This window comes from Andrographis paniculata, unplaced genomic scaffold (assembly GCF_009805555.1).
Source record: "Andrographis paniculata isolate CXL003 unplaced genomic scaffold, ASM980555v1 Contig65END, whole genome shotgun sequence".
Lineage (NCBI taxonomy): Eukaryota > Viridiplantae > Streptophyta > Magnoliopsida > Lamiales > Acanthaceae > Andrographis > Andrographis paniculata.
Window position 1 is genome coordinate 4,971,159 of NW_026137601.1, and position 9,378 is coordinate 4,980,536.

General features: G+C 32.7%; 1 long non-coding RNA gene across 1 annotated transcript; it reads left to right on the plus strand.

Annotated features, from left to right (window-relative positions):
• Nucleotides 1-1,437: 1,437 nt before the first annotated feature.
• On the plus strand, nt 1,438-1,910 carry LOC127262603 (uncharacterized). The gene is made up of 3 exons (XR_007841170.1): nt 1,438-1,523; nt 1,612-1,674; nt 1,824-1,910. It is a non-coding gene; the product is annotated as an uncharacterized LOC127262603 (long non-coding RNA).
• Nucleotides 1,911-9,378: the final 7,468 nt, after the last annotated feature.

Genomic DNA, 9,378 nt, shown 5'->3' on the forward strand with positions numbered 1-9,378 from the left:
AATAAAAATAGTTATTTATTTTAAAATAAAAGTATTCTAAAAATAATAAAAATCTACCATAACCCTAATTAGCAGCAGTCGCGCGCCGCAGCCCCCTCTGTTCGTCTTCTTTCTTCTTCTTCTTCTTCCTTTGTCGATCTCCTGGTTCGTCTTCTTCGTCTTCGTCTTCGTCTTCTTCTTTGTGTTCTTCTTCACCGACTGGCTGTCCTCCGCCCTACACCCCTGAACCTCGCACCTCCTCACTGTCTTCGGCCGTCGACCGCGCTCCACCACTGCCCGCGGACGTCCTCAAACGCGAACCGTAGCTTTTCCTGTAAGTTTGGATATGGGATTAATTCTTTCTTTTTTTCCTGCCTAGTTAGGCTTTTCTGATTTTTAATTTTTGTTCGTAATGTTAGATTTAGGGCTTAATTTGTTACATAGATGATGAGAGATTTTGTAATTATATGGTTCGTCTTGACACTACTTGATAATTAGATTCATTCCTCTTGTGCCTTACTTTATGGACGACAAATAGTCTTTTCCAGAAAGAAATTATTCCTGCATTTTTACAAGTAAGAGGTTTAACTCATTACTGGGCAGCTAGATATAATATTTTTAGTTCTAATGGAATTTTTAAGTGGGAAGTTTGTTCATGGCATGCCAAGTTGTTCCTAAAGCACGTGATTAGCATAAACTTTATTTTTACAGGTAAAATTTACTATATAGTTGGTGGAGGCACAACACATATATAAGTTTATATATATGTCTGTGTATTGTTTGTATGAATGAATATTGCAATCAGAAAAAATGAGGGTTGAGTACATCAACCAGAAGAATTACTTGGATTATAAGGTTTGGGGACCACCTCCAAATTTAATTCCAATGGGGACCACATCAATTGGTTGTTTCTCCAAACCTTCTAGAAACTGTTGTATATATGTATATATATATATGTTTGTGTGTAAGAAGATATTGGTGCATTCTGTTGTAGTTTATGTTCCATGCTGATAAAGCACAACAACTGCCAAAAGTCCAGTCTAAATATACCATCATCACTGATATATATAATATTGTTTATGTTTTCTCTGTTACTCGTTATTGCTTTTATAAAGTGTTCTGCTGATTCTTCGATCTACTCATGTGCATTATGGATGACACGAGGCGTCTTTGAAATTGAATAGGTGTGTCATACCCGCCATTGAGGGACAACGTACTTTTAGGCAGAAGTCTAAGCGTCGATCCAAGCTTGCTGCATTGTAGTAAGTTATTCATGCATCGATAGTATATCACATTACTTGTATAGTTTTTATGATATGAACATTCGAATTATAGTGTTGATATTCATATTTTTAGTTCAATACTACTATTTTCGGTGGTTATATAAGCCGAGGCAGGTTAGTATTAAGAAAGGCCTTGTTGAGATTAGGGAATTTATGTCTGAATTTAGGAGTGCCAGCGTTGAGATGTCTGAAATTAGAACCATCCGTGCTGAGATGTCTGCTTTGTTGAATTCTTCCCCGCGTGCCTCGATACGGGGCCCTGTAAGAATGCATATCTCGTGTATTAGTTAGTTTTACATTGTACCATTTGGGGCCAGTCATGTCGTTTTCATACTCACTTGTGTTGCAGTGTTCTAGCCGCACAGATGGAAGGTCAGAGACGCCTGGGACTGATGTCCTTAACCCACTGACGGTTAGTAATTTTTCGTTGCTAATTTTATTTGTATTTGTTTACATGAATCACCCTTTAAATAATAACATCCACTACTAACGCATCACCACCACCTTCGAGAACATGCATGTAGATTACATGATTGACATATGATAACGTTTTTCATGTAGCTCGGGTCTCGTATTCTTCTCATATCTCATGGTTTGGAAAAACGCGTTGTTGGTGAGGGGGTGTTGCTATCCGACCCTACCCTAGGTTTGCTGTCAACCTAGTTATATTTTCTATATGAAATCGGTTTTGGTTACAACCATTTTGAGTAAAACATATTCTATGGTTATTAGTAAGTCAAAATAGTAATACATGATATGGTGACAATGCTACTTATGTGGAACTGTAATCGGGTGGTTGTTTGCTCTGTATGACCTTGTTGGGTAGCATATAAATACATAATTAAATATAGATTTGTAGGATGGTGGGTAAATTGATTTTTTTCCCCAAACCACTTTGATTTTTGATCTAATTTATTTGTTAGGTATTTGGATACATTAACACTCAATTAATTATTGTTTTTAAATTGGTACATGGTTAAGTTGGTTGTTTAAACAAACAACTTTCACATGTATCAAATAAATTGATCACGTTGCTGGTTGTTTTATACTTGTGGGGGTGTACAGATGTTGGTCCGGATGTCATCAAGATAGGATCCATGCTATAATTATACTTATACTAATCTACGTTTTACAATTTTGATTACGTTGTTGTATGGATGGCTAAATTAAGCGATCATCTCCGACCTTTTCTCTTACGTATGCTATAATCTTTTAGTTAATATCTTTAATCTTTTATATTGATTAAATATTTCATGAGTTTTATTTTCTTACCGATGATTTGCACATATTTTCTTCATATGTCCGTAGGTGACACTGTTGACATAGTAAGGGTTTTTGTTACAACTGCTACTGTTCCGGAGGCTGCGCTTATTCTACGGATAACATTTGGAGCACAAACACTCGGTGAGGTTGTCCGCAGCGAGCCAATCGACTGGACATTCAAAGATGTACGCAACCACATTTACAAGATTTTCTATTCGATTACAACTTAACCATCTCACAAATAAATTCTTATATAATTTTACACAATGTTGGCAGCTTGTTCGTCGCCCGTAACTACGGTGTACGGCCATTTTGACGCTACATGGGGCGTTGCAACATGGCACGTAGTTCTATGCTGATCGACTTTTGTTTGTGGATTGATGCTAACTAAGTCCTTTATGTTGGTTGAACTTGTTGTCTCTGCTACATTTTGTGTGTTTGTTGCTACGCTTTGCCATATATGTTAGGCTATATTGCGAAATATTTATGTTTCTACACAGTGCGTACTTGCTACAATTCATGGTGATACTGAATTTCCGTAATATTTTCATATTTTGTAATGTCATTTGGCCGTATTTTCTCACAGCGTACAAATTTTTCGGTTCCGAAACTATTTTTTTAGGTTATTATTGAAAAAATAAGGGGACTTTTTTCGTTACAAGAAATTGACCGTTACAAATACTGGTACAAAAAATATTAAATAAGTTACTGAAAACCAACTATTGTAACGAAATTATTACCACAACAAAAGCCGTTACAAGTGGATGGACACTTATTGTAACGATTCTTTTATAACAGTAAATGTCCGCTACAAATAAATCGACAGTACAGTGATAGCGTTACAAACACTGTTACAATAAATGTGTTGACCGCCCCTTTTTTGTTGCGGAAAAAGTCGGTACATAGACTTTTTGTAACTCGAGTATATGCACCGGTCAAAATCCGGTACAAAATCGTTATAAATAACTTCTACAAATGGCCATTTTTTTGGTAGTGAATGTTAAGTACAATGACGCAAAAGGTAAATGTAAACTTTCAAAGGGGACGGAGGGAGTATTATTTATGTTATTAAAAAATAAAAATATATAAAAAATAAATAATTATTATAAATTTTATAATATTATAAAAGTAATAGGTAAATGTGATGATGCTATAACAAATATTAAAAGAAATAATTTGAATGTATAAAATGAAAATGTGAGAGACAATAAAAATAGTACAGTACATACACTAACTATAATATATGCTTATATTTTGTAAGAAAAATTAAATTTGATGTAATATTTAAAAGAAAATAAATTAATATTAGTGAACAATATACTCATTTGAGGTTTTTAGTACATTAAAAAATAATATATATTGGAGGTGGATGAAGTGCTAGACCCAATCAAATAAGGGGCTTTTTAGAAAAATGACCTAAGTCAAACTGTCATTTAAAATTCTAGTTCCTAAACGAGCTTTTAAAAGTATTATATTTATATATTATAGTAGTTTTCAAAACTTTTTGAATTTAAAATTATATACAAATCGAAATAATAGGAGTTCTCAAAACTAATATAATTGGTAATGTAAGAGTTTTAAAAACTTTTTTTTTATGAAAAGTAGTTATAAAAACTCTTATATTTTTTTTATTACAGGAATTTTGAGAACTTCTATAGTTTTAATCTTAATTTAGCCCATGATTTTGTTGTATTCCAATATTTTGTTCGTTCCTGTTCATTCCTAAAGCAAAACTTTTGCTGAAGAGAGACATTTTCAGGTATTATTTGTTTGACTTAATTATTTTATAGTTTTCATATAATATTTTGTTTTATATTTTTGGTAGGCAATATTCTATTTTGCATTGTATTTTCAGGTATTTATTGTTTAGTGATTGTTGTATTTCTGCTTGTAATTTTATAACATCTTAGGTGTTTTTTGGTATTATTTGTAAGATTTATATTGATATATTATTCAAATGCATAATGTATTTATGTATATTTCTTATTTTAATATTTTTTATTATGACTTATTTTTTTAATATATTAATTTTATTCTTATTAGTATTTATTTAATATATATATTTTTTACAGAAACAGATGACGAGTAGTGGCCAGAGCAATATTGATATTCTGTTATATTTGGATGGTAACATTATACGAAAGTCGAATACAATAGAATATAATTGTGATCCACAGTGTATGATAGCTGTTCCGCGAGATAGTACATTTGAAAATTTAGAAAGTTTGATTTACCATAAAACAAAACACAAAATTACAATCTCCGCCAACTAATATTTTCAAACCAACAATCAAAACAAAATAGAATGAAAGAGAACAAAATTTTGAAAATCAATTACAATAGAAGAGCGGCACTAGCGGCAATAACAGAGATTGGCAAAAGAAAATCGCAGAAAACCGTACAACGTCGCGCAGAAGAAAACGTCGAAGGAGAAGGAGGTTTAGGGCTTGAATGATATTTATTCTTATTTTTAATAAAAATATTTGTAGTAGTTTTTAAAAATACTATATTTAATAATTTAGAAGTTTTAAAAACTTCTAAACTTAAAAGTTTAGGAGTTTTGAAAACTACTGCAATATATAAATACAGTAATTTTGAAAACTTGTTTGAGGGCTAGAATTTTAAATCGCAGTTTGACTTAGGCCATTTTTTTAAAAAGCCCATCAAATAAGCATGATGTTGATTTAATCGGGTGAAGATATCACATAAATACATACACATATATTTTTGTATAATACAACATATGTTGTGTTATAAAATATCATATGTTGAATTATAATATAAGATATATTGTATTATAAATATGCAATGATCGCAGCCCATTTATTGCTTAGTGAAAATGTGTAAGGAGTTTTGACATTTTTTTTCATTTGACTTTATGTATAAAATATTTGTATTTGTAATTGTAGTATGATTGTAATTTAAGTAAAAATTGAAAGTATTTTGGTATTCGTGTATAATTACTTTACTAAAATAGAAAATAAGTATATATTATTGAGTGAGACAGACGAAAATGATAAAAGTGGTACTTTGAATTGGGACGGAGGGATTATATAGTAGATTATTTGATTAAATTACAAAATACTCCGTCCATCTACTACTAAACTTCTCATTTTCCATTTTAGTGAGTCCAAATCAAAACTTCTTTATGTCTTTTTTGAAAAAAAACATAACTCCAACTAAACCAAAATACCCATACATTTTACTTTTCACATTATTTTTAAAGGATAAAATAGACATTTTATGCTACATATCTATAAAACACCAATTTATCATAATTTGTATGCAAAAGTCAAACGAAAAGTTTACCATGGGATGGAAGGAATATTATTAATACTAAAAATTTGAAATTATATGGAGTATATATTTATTTAGAGTAAACTGTTTTTTAGTCTCGTAACTGAGGGCTATCGTAAAATAGTCCCGTAAGTGTAAATTTTTCTCTATTTAGTCCTCATGCCTATGTGGCATTTGCGTGGCATGTTGGCGGACAAGTGTCGGCCAAATCAATGCCACGTGGCTGACACGTGTCCGCCACGTAGATAATTTTTTATTTTATTTTTAAAATTAAATAAATAATAAAATTAAAGGGAAAGTTGATTTTAAATTCCTCTGACACATAATAAGTTAAAGTTCAGTCCCTCTTAATAATAAATTGACCTGCACTCCCTTCTTTTCTGATTTGATTTGAATAAACTCTCTGTTGGTATATTAGTCATTATTTTAATTTATAAATATTAAAAAGTAAAGAATACTCCGATGTTATATACATGTGCCTACAGAATTATTATATATACCCATAACTCTTCCCGCTCTACTTACTATGTTCTAAATATATACCTACGTATGATTGTTATATACCTTTGCATATTTTTTTTTTGAAAAAAATAATAATTAAGGAACAGTTACAAACACGATTTGATAGTGGAGTGAGGAAAAACCAACTCTCACAACTCGAAAACGAATATCTACCCAACTTTCACAATTCTCACTGGCAGCCGATCGTTCTTATTTCCGCTCACCGTCTTCTGAACTGAAAAAATATGGTGAAGAGGAAGCTAGAAGTGAGCCCATCACCCCGAAACAGCGAGAAGAAGTAAGTTTTTTTTTTTCGTTCTTCCAAATTTTTTTATTTTATTCACAAATTTTGACCCCAGATTGTAGGTTTGATTGTGGTTTAAACCTCGACCGCAATATTGATGCCTCCGTTTGTCCTCTAAAAATCCTCATTTTCTGGAAGTAGTACTTGGGCATAGTTATGTGTTTAGGGTTTAGCGTTTTATATTTCCGAAAGGTTTTACGGGACAATGAGTTTGATTTGGTTACAATTGTTTAATTTTTACATATTGGTTCGTTGTTTTAAGAATATTAATCATGTTTAGAGGTCGACACTTGTGTTACAAGTTAAATCGGTTGAGAATCAGTTATCATATTGTTATGTACCCATAATGGCATTTTTTAAACCTAGCATGTTATGTCATATACCTACAGGGGTTATATGTGTACGTGTATTTTATTTTTAAGTGTTCCCCAATATACTTTAGTAAACCTATAAAATATTTCGAGATACCCTTATTACTGACTAATATTTAGTTTTTCATAGAATATGAAATGAATATAAATTTGTAGTTAGCCGGTTTTCTGTTCCTCACTTTTATAAATGAGGTGGAGAAGCTTAAGAACAAAATGTCAGATTCTCACATTAAGGAAATAAAGCGTGGAATCCGTTCGGTACTTTATCGATTGTCCGAAAATGAGATTCCCGTGGTATCGATTACTGACTTTGTCCCATAGTTATCAGTCGGACAGCATGGCCTTTAATATTAGCACATACATAGAGTTGCTATTTTCTATAGTGTAGTTTTCAGTGGTGCTTGGACTACATTCGAAATAAGTGTACGTTAAGGATAATGCTATGGTTCATAGCAAGAGCTTCGTCCGTATTTATGGAGGGAAGCCACCCTCCCTACCTCTGTCCGACATTTTAAAGAAGCTGAAAGAGGCTTTAGCACAGGGGCCGGAGCCTCTAGTTGTTTCTAACGTTGCTCGCTTATTTATTTTGTTTGGTTTTTGCAATATTTTATTCGTAACGGCAAACTATCATGTCCCTATTTTTCTTCTGGGGTACGTTGATGACCTACATGTATTAGTTGTATATAATTTACAGTGATTATCTGGCCATGTTATGATTGATCTTATCCATAATTTTCATTGTGCATGAAGTTTTTAGACATGATTAATATATTAGACTGATTACCCACAAATACTTTCTATAATAACATAAATACCGACTCAACACTCATGCACATACCCCTATTGTTAGAGGAGTGTTCCTACCGAGTTCCTTAATTGCCTCAATCGTCGGAGGATTAACTGCTATCGACCACAAGGATACATGTAGCTATACATATAATAGTTAAGTAACCACCAATCATACTTACAATATCGGTGTTTGTACCCCGAGAATATTGTTACATACGTGCAAAACGGACATACCTCAATGCAGTCTTTACGTACCTTCAAAATGAAGTTATATACACCGTTGAAGCATATCTATACCCTAGTTACCTGTGGTTAGGAAATAAATCATGCTTGATTCAAAACATCTAATTGCTCTTGGTAACCAAGAAAAAATTTATCATTATTGTGTTTCCGCGTATACGTCGAACTGTAAGTGAAAAAAAAGAACATATTTTTACTGTGGATGGCTAAACAAGTCATACATGACATGGTTAAGTTATGTAGTTTCTTACTCATGCATCACTAATCCCATGGAGCGATTGTTTTTTCAGACATATTATGTAATAATCTGAATTGTAGAACACACAACAACATTCGGTCTACAAAGGCTGAGAGAGGAAGTGTTCTCACCGAGTAAGCAAATTGGCCCTTATGTGTGGCAATGATTGATCACCTACACTTGAGGATACCTGGTACTACATAGATAATACCCAAGGAACCATTATTTATACCTCGCATGTCGGTGTTTGTACCCTATCACATTCTCACGTATGTGCATAAAATAGCCACATACCCTAGGGTTGATAGTAACTACTAATAATTATGGTCTCATATGCTTCCGTAAAGCATTTATATGCCCTGATAACTCGTGATTAGGGTAGGGCCGTTTGAGGTTCAAATTTTTTACTTTCTGACGGTATTCAGAGATGAGTTCATCATAGTAGTCTTCTTGAGACACTCCGAATTGTCAGAATCGGTAAACAATACGTATTTGTCATAGATAGTTAAACAAGTCAAACTTGACTTATTTAGATTGTATGATATATATGTATTATCATAGTTCAACCTCCACTTGTAGATGTCTAACAAAGTCATAAGTGACTAAGTTGAATTATCTTGATTGTTAGAGTACTTGATTGCTGCCACAAATGGAAAATTTTTAGACTTATTACATATTAACCCAAATTATGACGCACACAATAATTTGTAGTCAGGGGCATCTAAGCATATGGTCTAACTCATAGCGCAGACGAGTACTCCAGATCCGATGTGCTATACCCCTAATCTGGCCTCGTGTACGAAATTCTACTAGGTGTGAACCTACTACAGTGTTTCATGTAACTGAAAAATCTAATCTCATCACATGATTTTTCCTAAGTTCGTACCTTTATAGCTCTTGTTAATACTTGTAAGGATTTAGCATACGACCGAAAGTGACCTTCATACGTTAGTACCTACGCTACTATGCCAACGTGTTTCGATACACCAACTGAAAATGTTAATATAAAAATGAGTTGTGTGGCTCTGATATGTTGTCAGAAATCGTTGGCTTCAAGTATCATAGAAATATGAGCACTATTTCAAACACGTTGTTCGTGTCTATGTAAGTCAA